We start from the raw sequence: 13,590 nt of genomic DNA, 5'->3' as shown, positions 1-13,590 counted from the left end.
ACTGCATGAGGCAGAGGTACTGCACTGTTTACTCACCTTCTTCCAAAGCTGCAATCTTGACCTCCAGACTTGCTGTAGCTCTAACTATTCGTGGTGGCAACTTGCTGAATTCCTCTAAAGTCATGTGACTGGGATTAATGTGTGAACATCAGTATTTGGCTATCCATTACCCATGAAGTAATGCTTTCTTACACCATGCCACCCTTGTTGGGCCAATGCCATCCTCACCCATACAGTAATCAATCCTTCACAAACTATAAAATCATCCACTACTGCCCTCTGTTTTCATGCATTTCTCCTATGTGTTTATATTTACTACATACCATACTACCATGCCACCTAAACATGGATGTAAATCCCAAATATACCATCTCATTTTCAATTTATAACTATATCAGCCCCTAGACAGAAGCTGACAACCTCTGCAGAGTAAAAAGAGGTGCCACCTTCTGCCAGCAAGTTTTGAAGGGCTTTTTTCATCCAGCAAACCTAGAAGTCGACCTAGACCTCTCTGCCCCTCTCACCACTCAGTTGATGTTTAATTTGTTTGTGGCTTTCTATACTGACATTTTATTTGTAATGGAAACATCTGTGCAATCACATTGATCAGAGCTAGTGGGCCTGGGAGGATAGACCACCAGGAGGGAAATATGCAAGAACTTATTTCCTTAGACAAAACCTCCTCATAGCTCACTCCGAGATGCAACCTGAGTGGCAATCTAAAAAAAGCTGCCAGAACTAGAGGACAGATCGAGACAGAATAATATCAATATTCAGGGTATCTTAGACGTGAATATATGACCAAGCTGATTCTATAATTCCTCCCCTTTACTTTGATGCAAGATCTTCTCATTGATCAAGTTCATTGCCTGCCACAATGAGAGAGGGGGATTATAACTTTCCCAGCAAAACCCCAATGAGAGACCACTTTTTCCACTTTAAAGAGAATAACCTTAGAGCTGCCAGACAAGCAAAGTGCTCTAATACTCTAGGTGTACAACAGATTTTTCAATTGGAAAAAGAGAGGCAACTGCACCAGTCCGTGAGCTTTTCTTTAATACTCAATTTAAATATCAATTTTTTAGTTACTAAGTGAGGAGGTGCTACCACTAGAAAAAAAATATCAGGTTTAACACTACAAAGGATAGTGATGAGTTGCACTGGTCACACAAACACAATATATTTTTTATTAAATTCCATATAAAATTATAACACAAACATATAACCCATAAAAAAGTGAATTATTAAAATTGAAAACAAAAAGGTATAATTTTAAAAATAAGTGACAGGGACTGTCAGAATAGACCATAGGAAGGTTATGCACAAGTATTCACTAGGTGTATAAGCAGATAAAATGTGAATTGTTTATACTATTGATTTAGTCAGATCACATATTGTTGACTTAACTATTGGCAGTTGGAACAGGATGATGTAACACAGTTATACAGTGTTTCAAGTTGTTCATATTATTTCATTTAATACACTGTATCCTGTTATAACAAACATCCTCCTGCTGAACTGAATATCATTATATACAGCTTTAGTTGTTATTTTTATTAATGCCTACACACTGTCATTAACAACAATAACTTTCTGCAATTTATTTACTATGCTGTTACTCAATAAACTTTTGATATGTGATACATGTGATTTGTGTACATTTATTTTATGCTATTAAAGATTACGGTTTTGATATATTCCTTAAGAAACATCAAATATGTATCTCATGCACAAACATGAATATTTTCTCCTGTTCCATCAGAATAGGTAGGAGCAATTTCTCCAAGATGTTATGGGCACTACATGATAAAGTCTTATTTGAAACATACATTGGGCTATGTGCCAGGAACCTGATCTTAATAAATAATACTTTGCCTCTATGCTGCCCACTTGCATGTGGAACCTCAACAAGCCACATAGGCTGAATATATGCCCGGAGTTAAGTAATATTCAAACAACCCTTTAAAGATTGTTTTTGGTCTTATGGTGTATATCCACTAGATGACATGCTTCATGAGTGATATCATCTAGTGCTTGCCCTGCAGTGACAGGCTCAATGTCTTTATTGACATTGAGCATCCACACTGAATGATATCGTTAACAATATTGTTCAGTGCCACACCTTTACTCATCTCCATACTTACATGGAGGTGACATAGGGACTTAATAAATTACAGATATTTTGATAGCAATATTACTGTAGTTTGATTATTCATATAATTATAATAATTATTGAATGAAACAACACATATGCAATATGTTTGTATTTTTATTTTATTTCATGTTTGTACACATTTGATACATATTAACTCATTTTATATAATTCAGTTTATATGGAATAAATAATATTTAATAATAATTAATTTAATTATTTATATATTCTAAGGTAGTAGCAACTAAAATAAACATATCAAATAATAGTAATATGAGGTCTTTGGATATCATCTGCTTTCCTTTAAAAAAAAAATTGTAATGTATGGATATCAACTTATGTTCTAATGAAGAAGCTGGAATTGTAAAGAGGAGTATTATTTGATGATACAGACTCATGACATTGTTTGCCTCATTGGCATTAGTGCCCTCATATGATTGCCTGCATTGAAATTTGCCTGCGCTATAAGGATTCTATAAAACAGCTAACAGGGAGATCTGATTGCACCAAGAATACGTTAATCATGATAAATTCACTGACTCCCTTATAGTGATACAAAATAACAGAGATATCAGAAATAGAAAAAGAGAAGAACTTCATTGATTAGCAGTGAGATGCATCATTCACAACTAACATACCAATTGTTGGATTACAAGGATATAGCTGTATTCTACCCAAATGTCAGGTTGATCCCATGATTAAGTGAAAGCGAAACATACGTCCGGGACACAGCAGATGCAAGCCAGCGTGTCCGGTGGTTTCAACTGTTGTGATGTACTGGATAGCCTTGGTGAAATATTAACAATTATGTAATAGGACTGTTCATGTGATTGATTTAGCATGCTGTGGAAAGGGAGATTATACAGAAAACAAGTATAATTTGTATAAATGAAACCTGATATCTGAAGCTCTGACCACAATGTTGCTTACCTACGTGTAACAAATAATCAAAGTGTATCCATTGTAGACCCTGTGGGAAATCCCATCCAGGAATCAGGTGCTGATAAAATAAATTAGAATCCAGAACTATCATCGGTGTGTTTTCAATAAACTTTATACATGTTTAAACAGTTCATGTTAATAATAGAGTGGAGAATAATATGGAATGTGATAAGAAAACACTGAATACTGCACATATTTCCTTATATAAGCGAGTAAGTGCTTTATGTAACAAACCACACTTTCAAACATACGGATCTATATACCATGAAAATTGTAACTGATAGGGCATAATGTCCAATTGATAGTCCCGATTCAGTAGGAACTGGATTGAATAATCTGTTAATGCAAAAACTTGTCAGTATTGACAACTATTATATGGTACTATAGAAGGAATAAGTGTCATTATTCAGAGCAGCTCGCTAGATGCGATCGCTCGCACAATGTGTATGAAAATTGTGTAGGCAGTGCTATCGCATAGCAATGCATTAGCACACCCAATATTTCTTAGAGAACGAACACATAGTGTATGCAGACACCCACCAGCCTGTTTTAAGATGCCCACTTGTGCAAGTCATGTGCAGGAAGTGTATGCAACCATCGGTACATCAGATGCTATCACAGAGCTTGAGGTCGACCATACCCCGCCACAAGCACTGCAAGCACTTCAGTGTAAAAACAAGCCAGGTGACATATACTATGATGCTGTCTTATGCACACCTCTAAAACGTGATTGAGATGCTCAGGCATGCCTGCGTTTGCACCTCCACTCCCCAATTTTTAATGGCTATACCTTATTATAACCTACAAATCGCTTCCCCTGTCACTCACTCTACTGGGCTGTCTATGTGCAGTGAGAAAATGCATTGTGAACTATCGCTACGGTATGCACATGTGTACTGCGATGCATACACACTGCTTACCATTGGCACAGGGAGAGTATGCATCTTAGCCAGTGGGTCTAAATGAGTTCCAAGGTACCATCATTTAGCACAAGTATAAAACCAGTATCACCTTAATATATAGAAATGGTGATACCTTTGCTATGTGAATAGTGATCCTGATATCCTGTCATGATCAATATATAATAGGAAGGCTATAACAGATATTTAATGATAAAGATAAAAGATTGGAGCGGACAAAACATATCAATTAACTGTTAGTATTGTCTTACACTATTGCAATATAACACAAATTTGCACTTTATATTTTGCTATAAATTAGGACTTTAAATATAAATAAATTAAAGATTAAATTTTAATTTTTGTTTCTTGATATTTTTTTGGGTCACTACAATACATTTCCATTATGGGATGATTTCATATGCTGATAGTTCGCGAGTGCCCCTTTTGGAACACTTTTTTTTGCATATATAAGTTTGTTCCTGGGTGCACCTCCCGTATTTAATAAAAATATATAAAAAAGTTAACATACAATTGGGGAAGGACATATTCAACACTATAAAGGGAAAATTTACTAAAGTGAGAATTTTTACAAGTGAGTTTTAAAAGTCATGTTGCACATAGCAACCAGTCAGATTATACTTAACATTTACCTACCACCTTCTAGAAGATAATAGCTAGAATCTGATTAGTTGCTATGGGCAAAATCACTTTTAAAACTCACTTCTAAAAACTCTCATTTACCTAAATTTACCCCTAAGTGTCTGTGTGGACAATCTTCATACATTTCATTCCCATACTTGCAGAACCTTATGATATCATTAGGTTGCCTTCAAGTAGAAGCGATGAACAATATCAAAGACCAGTGGGTGCATGCATCGCTTGTCACTGACGGCATACAAACTGAACGATATTGCGGATGATGATCGATAACAATACCATTATCATTCAAATTGTCCATAATATTGTCTAGAGGATACATGCCTTTAGATTGCGTATTTAAGGCTGAATGAATGCCGGCTGCTGTTACTTACTAGGTAGATATAATGATGGTTAATTTTGAGATCACTGTGGAATTTGAAACACAATGCATACTGAAAAACACATATCCAAACAAAATGTAATTATACTGTTAAAATAGTGCTAAATGTATGCTCACACCATTTACAATATATTAATTCAGAATCATTCCCTTGTTCATTTTTTTCATTTGCTTTTTAAAGTTAGGCACAAAGGGGGGAGGGTTAGGTTTAAGGTATTAGGTTAGAGATGTTATGTTTAGGGACTAGAGACAGGTTATGTTTAAGGACTGGGGAGAGGCAGGGGTATAGGAAGTTAAGATGTCTGTGTTTGAAGTAGGGATGTGCAGTCTCGGTTTTACTCGGATTTACTCGGTTCTTATCGCCACTTTACCGCAAATTCAGATTTATTTTATTGGCTATCCAAAACACATGATAGGCGACAGCCAATAAAAAGATCTGAGTAAATCCGAGTAAAACCTAACCCGCTCACCCCTAGTTTGAAGTGTCTGTATATCCTGTGTATATGCTCCCATTAACATAGTATCTGGAGCCATCTACATTCAGGATTCTGTAAAGGAGTGTCCATTACATGATGAAGAGCCCTGACTTTAACTTACATAAGAGCTAAACAATCATGATGAGGGAAAAAAGTATGTATATTTTCTTTACTACCTTTACTGACAACTTCTGACAATTTCTTCCTCCTTATTACATGATCTGTCTTCATCTGTAATCTCAGTACCTTCTTCCTTATCCCATGATTCAACTTCATCTGTACTTTTTCCTGTTTGAGGGATCATTTCACAGGCTCATTTCCCCTCTTATGAATCATTGATAGGAAGGTGAGTCACTGGATTGAAAACTTGTGCATCTTAAGATGGTTACATGAGATGTGCTTAACAAAGCTACTTCATACCTGGCTAAACTTACAGTGGACAGGTGCTTGGTTCGTTCTTGACCAATTACTGTATAAGGTCTTGAAATACTTCTGATTTTTCAACTTTACTTAATTTACATGATGCATTTTCTTCAGGTCAATGGATACTGTCTTATTGATACTGGGAGAGTATTTGGCTTTAGGGTAAGTTTGGACAAGCTGTACTGCTAGAAGCCCAACATTGTCTTTTCTTTTGTAGCATATCTTACTTCGGACTTTCATTCCAGTAATACTGTAGCTTGTGGGGGTCTCTGCTGAGAATAATATACAGCTGCAGTCAACTGTTCATCCTGTTTCTTTTTTTAAAACCTGAAGTTAGTATTACTCTGTCCGGAGTGTACTTAATACATACTTCTTAACTTGAATATTACTTCTGCTCCCAGTAGGTTGACTTGGACATTTAGGTGAAATCAAAAACTTAATTGGTACCTGTAGTTGCTCAGATCCTATCTTCATTAGTACAGGCTCACATTCTTGTAAGTTCGCTTCACTTTCTTCAAGTCCAGTCACTGTTAAACTTTATTAGATAATAGATTGTTTGGTACCTCCTCTTCATCATAGGCTAGTTCACTTTGCTCCGCTCTTCATTAAACATTCACACTGCTTTCCAATAGGTAAAGTCATTGCTTCATTTCTTTTTGCTTCATGCTTGTCTTGATGAATTGTGGTCAGCAGTATAAAGTGGGAGGTACAAAGGAGTGCCTACATCCTATGCTTGGGTTCTTCTCTGTTCTTCCTGCCATTTTTTGTATTTGTCACAATCACTTTTCATGTGACCTCTTTTTCTGCAGAAAAAACATAGCCCCCATTCCTTCATTTTATTTGCATCAAAAGGAATCCTTCTCTTGGTGTTTTCAGTAGGATCTCTGCATCTTGTCTTGTCTTGTACCACATGCACTATTATTTTCTGTGCTGCAGTCTTTCCTCTCTGTCTGTTATTTTTATCTCGCTCTCTGTCTTCTATACTCTCCACTACTTGAAGTACAGAGGGAACTTCCAATGTTCCTGCTTCTGGTTCTATTGGATATGATTGTCCACATAGTTTCAATAATCGAGTCTTACACTTCTTTTCACGTTGCGGATCTGTCATGAGGACATCATCTTCAGGTGTTTGTGTAGACTGGTCATGGTATTGCTTTAGGTTTTGTTCGATGTTAGGTGCTGCTGGAGCGAGATTCCCTTTTTTCTTTGCTGTTTCAATTGTAGTTTCTCTGTCGTTTGTCGCCTATATCATTTGGTTATTCTTGTTATGGGGGTCTGGCGCGAACAAAGCCACTATATCTTGCATACCGGACAATGTACAGGGTCTGTGTTGCTCTTGAGTTCCTTCCAAGTCTCCTGCTTCATCAACAACACATTGGTCTTGGGTAGGACATATTGGAGGCACTTCATCTGGTGGTGGTTCTGGTGTGCCCGTGCTTATTGCTGTCATATCAGCTAGAGCTTTCTCTGACGCTGCCATTAGCTCTCGTTGCAATCTCTTGCTTTCTGATATTGTCAGATGTAGCTGTTATCTCTATATCTCAGATTATCAATTCAAATAGTCCTAAAAAAATACAATGAGCTTCTAAGCTTTAACTAATAACGTGACTTTGCGATCATCTGAAGCATCCTTTAGCAGCACACAGCTAAACAAAACCATAGCTATCGTCTGTACAGTATATCCTAAATAAATTTCTTTCTGCTCAAAAATGTCTAAACCTCAAAAATGTCTAAACCTTGATCATTAACTTTATAAACTTTTACTTCTCTTTGGTCGACCATTCTTTAATAAAACATTAATCCTGTACGTACTTTACATTTTCTATAATTAAAACATTTTCCTTATTCTGCATTCCAGTCTTAAATCTGCATTATCTGTGCTATATTTAAAAGAATGCAAAAAGTGACATACCTTCCTTATCTGTGGTCGTGCATTCACGTATTAAATATGATGTGCACAGCCACAAAAACTTTTAATAATTTCTTATCTTATATCAACAGCTTGGCTGTTGACGTGACTTAGTCACTCCCCCCCTCTCTTTCTGCTAGCCGCTTCTTATAGTCAATTTCTTTAGCAGCATTTGGGGGAGACAGACTACCACTTGCTCGCAGGATTATTCAACATTATGCAATTGCATTCTAATAGAGATACCTTTCTTATACATATAGATTACTGCCAGATAAACATACATTAAAACCTTTGTCAATTACTGTTTACGTTTTTTAAAACAACTATTACTTTTAATTGTGTATAATGCTTGTTCTAAGTATCCTTTCTCATGGATTTCAATTTCCTATTGCGTAGGCTGTGTCTTACTTCCCCTCACTGAGTTTGTGCACAGTCATGTTGGGGGGAAATCTATGTAACGCATGTATCGCTGTACATCTGGGTGTCTTGCTGGTGGTATAAATGCATTGTGGTGAAGGGGTATTTGGAGCATACATATCTGATGCTATTAACAACTAGCACCCCTGATCAAAATCTGCCACATTTTAATCGGGGCCAGTCTACTCGTAACTGACATCCATCATCATGGGCTTGAAGTCCCTTTGGAGTCCACTCTCTACTGTGACTTTCCCTCTGCCTGTGTCCCCCCCCTTTGGAGTTTGCCATGGACACACACAGGGTGCTCTGTGACCCATGAGGTGCCTGTGGTCCGGATAATTCAACAGACCACTGGTGTAGGGATCGAATCAGGTCAGCAACACATGAGGCACCTCTCGTCTGGATACTTAGCCTGGAGCCAAGGCAGCCCCATGGGTGCCGCCAACCCTTTCATCCCGACCACAGATTCTGGACAAATCAACAGAGGCAACCCATTGGGCAACATCACCCTTTTGGTTGCAGCCATGGGATATTGATCAGCAATGCATGACGTGCCTCTCGTCCAGATACTTAGCCCGGAGCCAAGGCAGCCCACCCGGTGCAACCACTCCCCACTTGCTGCTGACTCTCGGGACCAAAAACCTGCTTTCTTTGGAATATGGCCAGTATTCCTCTTAAAGCTTGGTGCCTTCCTTATCCTTCATGATTTGCAGGGTTTTTTCAAACCGTCTGGTTGCCTACTTGTAGGGGTTCTTTCAAACCATCTGGTTGCCTACTTGTAGGGGTTCTTTCTAACCATCTGGTTGCCTACTAGTGTTGTGCTGTTCTTGGTGAGGACACATACTGCTTTTGCACTGTGGTAGTTGCAGTGTCGGGACACATACTGGTTTTGTGCTCTGGTAGTCACAGTGTCAATCTGATATATTCTTTACTGTGCACAGTTCATGGAAGGCAACTATTCAGGGGTCTGCCACCCCCCCACTAATGTACTTTCGTTAACTGTAGCAGGTGTTGCTGATATGACAAAAAGCTAGCATCTACATGAGTAGCTATTCTGCCTCTAAAGCTCCTTTTTCCCCTTGCTTTGGTGGTATATCTATTAAGAATTCTCCCTAAATTGTGTCTTCTGTTTTCAATATGTATTGTGGATTTTCTAAGTGTGTTTGTTCTGGCTAACATTACCCAGCAATATGTACGGTTGGTGCAATGAAATCTAAACAAACATATCATTAATTACGTAGTGCCTATACACTTATAAGTTCCTTCTAACTAGCATTAATTACTGTGTTTCCTTTGATCTAGCAATACTTTACAAACTATATCTAGCAGTCACATTTAAAACTTTTTAAACATCAAAACATTGCATGTACACTCTCCACAAGTTACTGTTAAACATCCCAATCACCACTTCCCCATATAATATCCCCAATCATTACTTTAAAATGTAAACACATATTGCATTTTGCATATGAGAGGTGATACTGGAAAAATGCCATAACTTGGCACTATTGCAATACAAATTTTTTTTTAGTTACTTATAACCCCATCTGCACAGCACAGGTAAGGATACTGAATGAGGAAGTGTGAGAATAGGTTTGAAGAAACATTTTAAGCATACACGCAAACATAAAACAGTAGATTCCAAACACATTGGGTTCTTTTTGGAATACCTGCTTATCCGGACCCACTGAACGCTCCCAGAGATCCCAAGGAGGAACCGAATAGAGTAAGAAGATGCAAATGCATAGCTTTCACTTACTCACCATGGATTAGGATTTCAGTTTGTCCTCGGCATCCCAGGAGATGATCTGTCAGTGGTTTCCAGATTTTGAGGTTTCCCGGCCGATGTCACCAGTTGTGAGCGTAGTTTTGAGAGCTGTACTACTTCCTTCGATGTATCTGGAATCAGCAGTAGCTTATGTTACAAGACAAAGCAAGCAGAATAACAGACAACCATGGTTAGAGAACAAATCTGACACATACAATGATGTAGTTACACATCATAACACTGCGTAGACCACTCTGGAAAACAGTACGAGTGCTGGCTTTATTTATAGGGGTCTGAAAAGGTTAGTCACCATGAGTCAGCTTTATGCATGTGCACAAACAACTTGTTTGTGCCCCCCAATACTGACTGGACATATAGATAAGACAAACATATGACATTATGATGCATATTCTTGTTGTGTTCCTCGCCTGCCATCTTCGTCAACATCTTCTATCTTGTTATCTTCAGACTGTCCAAGGATCTTCATCCTTGATAGTACTTTATCTTCTCTATTCCAGACTGTATGGTGAACAACATGTTTTTCTGAAACTACAATCTTATTTAACTCTTAAAATCACTCTTAAAGTGACATACACATAGATAGAGCATTTAATAATCTAATTAAGCATTCCACGCTAACACTTGTGTGGCTTGATTGACTCTTTGTATTCAAAACCTGTATTCCCATTCCATCGAGATCAAGGGTTTACCCTATTTGCAGTTTCTGTGTGTTTTTAGAAGCAATACTGATATTGAGGAGACTAATAAACAGCTTCAACTAATGATGGGAAAATTTATTGGAAGACGGTATCCTGAAAAAAAATTGGTGACAGCAAAAAATAAAGCTTTGTCTCATACACGTGAGTACCTTTTAGATACAAAATCCCCCCATAAAAAAAGGATAAATTCCCTTTGGTAAACAAATAAACTGTTAAAAGTAAGGCTACAAAAGTGAAAGCTCATGAATTTTGGCACATTATTACATCAGTCCCTGAACTTAAATATATAAAGATACCAACCTTGAGCCCAGTTACAGTAGAGGCAGGATTATTAAAAATGATATTGTTCATAGTGACATCACATGTTATGATAAGAACACACAAATGGCAAAAACTTTCCTCTGCCATAAGAAGGGGTATTATAAATGCTTAGGCTGTACTACATGTTCATACATGTGTATGGGGGAGTTTATTTTGGATCCCCATTCTGGCAAGAAATTCCCTATTAAGTGTTCTCTTACCTGTAATTCTACCTTTGTAGTGTATGTGATTTTCTGCCCATGTAGTTTATACTTCATTGGTAAAACTGAGTGTCAGTTTAAAATTCATATGGACTGATAGCAATCTGACATTTGGTCAGCTTTATAGACTGGTGTGAGTGAGCAGCTAGTTACTAGACAGTTTACAGTATAATACAGGATAATTGATCATGTTCCATTATCAGTCAGTGGAGGGAACAGAGCAAAAAAATTACTACAGTTGGAGTCAAGATGGATCCACCATCTAGATACAATATTCCCCATGGCCTCAACAAGTCTTTTGGATTAATTAATATCTTATGATTAATTTCTTATAATAAAATTAGACTTGTTATGTTATACTTGAATTTTCAGATTTAATGTTAAGGTTTTTCCATTTTTTTAGGTTTCTAGCCATTTTTCAATAGCTTGTGGTGTAATTTTTATATTTGATCACTAGATGGTGCTCTAGTATTTTGTTTTAGTATTTTAGGTATAAGCGTATGTCCCGTTATTTCGTGGGATATTCTGATAGTAAGTGTAGGACTAATATTTACATGGGTGTCAAGTTCTTTTTAAGGGCTACATTCATTATAAATTTTTTCAGTATATATACATGAACTGGGGATCTATACACTGTTTTTATGCACATTTATTAAGGTAATTCTTATGTTTTTTTAAGATTATGTTCTTTTAGATTATCTATTTCAATTATATTATGTTTGCAATGTTTGATATGTGTTTATGGCTATGCACTTGCAATTTATATAGCAGAGAGGCATCTGTTTGTGGTTGCACAACTGTATTTTGCATGTTTAAAGTTACCATGGTCCTGTGGCTGTTTCTGATTACAACGCTTCCGGTGCAATGGAGATGCCGCAGCTGGAGGACATGGAGGGCAGTGGACAGGCAAAGGGACCTGATTTCATTTGTTTTCATTGGGAGATTGGGGTAAATGGTTCTATACAACAAAGTTTATGCATATGTTATGTTATTGATGTTGTCCTGAGGAAGGGGATGCGGTCCCCGAAACATTGACCCAATAAATTTCCCTGGAATAGGGTTCACTTTGTGATTGATAAGACTCTGAGCAAAGCCTCTCTGCTTTCTTTGTTTTGTATATGTATATATATATATATATATATATATATATCGCAATAGGCGGCACTCATGGAGACATCACAAAGAAGACAATTCACTGGTAAGTATGTCAACGTTTCAGAACGTGGCAAATATATATTACTTTTTTATTTTCTATTTTAAATTTTCACCAGTTTATGGGTTATATGTTTATGTTATAATTTTATATGAAATTTAAAAAAGGTTATATTTTTTTGTGTGACTGGTGCACTGCATCATTGTCCTTGTTTTTTTATACCTAATGTTAAGATGAAATGCTATACTCAGTTTAAAAGGAATAAATTGTGTATCCTGGCACAGTGGATTCTGGCATTTAGACTACCTGTTGGTGCTGGAATTATAACACATGTCCGAATCCTGACGCCGGCATCCTGACTGCTATAATCCCTTAGTAAGTAGCAGGGTTAGGTAGAGCCTTAGGGTTAGGTTTTGGCACTAGATTAGGGTTAACGGTAAGGCACTAAGGTGGGAGGGTTAGTTTTAGGGCATGAGGATAGGAAGGCTATTTTAAGGCATTAGGAAGGAGTTTATTTAGTTTATCCTATTTGTACTAATTATATGTCCATTGTTTGAGGCCCAGTATATTATATTTAATAGTATCAGAATAAATACAGGGTACTATGGGTGACTGAGCAGGGACACACCAAAAATGATACAACTTTTTTTTTAAAGATTATTCAATTGTATAATTTTGATTTACATAAAATTGAGAGACAGTGTCTGAATTATAAGGTACAAGTTCCTCCATTGCCAATATTACTGTGTTATCACCTATTATACTGTATTATAAATTATCTTTAATCCTGTTGTCAATCATACATCAGTCTAAGGGGTTGATTCAGCAAGGAACACAAGCTAGCAGGCACAAGCACCAAGCCACTCTGGGGAGCCGCTACCATACTCAGCAACCTGATTGCGCAGTTTGCAATCATTGGCTCACACCTAGATTTCTCTCAGTTGCATTCCTTGCTGAATCAGGCCCTAATTTATCAGTCTAAGGATCAGGAGTATCATACCTCTATTAGCAGTAGTAGCACTTTCTCAACATCTACTAGTATATAAACATATTTGGGAAAGTGTGATAAAGGATATTTCAAATCCAAAGTGTTTGACAATATCATATAGAATGTTAGCTCTTTATTTAAGTACTCAGGGAGAGTGATTTGTTAATTGTTTGCTTTGTTA

The 13,590-nt window shown here is 37.0% G+C and overlaps 1 protein-coding gene across 1 annotated transcript in view; it reads left to right on the top strand.

The window, feature by feature from the left end:
- The window catches only part of LOC148522652 (uncharacterized), a 281,599-nt gene that overhangs the window by 32,927 nt on the left and 235,082 nt on the right, over window positions 1-13,590 (top strand). The window lies entirely within an intron of this gene.

This window comes from Taudactylus pleione, unplaced genomic scaffold, assembly GCF_031769625.1.
Source record: "Taudactylus pleione unplaced genomic scaffold, aTauple2 ptg000145l, whole genome shotgun sequence".
Taxonomy (NCBI): Eukaryota; Metazoa; Chordata; class Amphibia; order Anura; family Myobatrachidae; genus Taudactylus; species Taudactylus pleione.
Note: the sequence above shows the minus strand (reverse complement) of the source record. Positions and strands in the feature narration are given on the sequence as shown.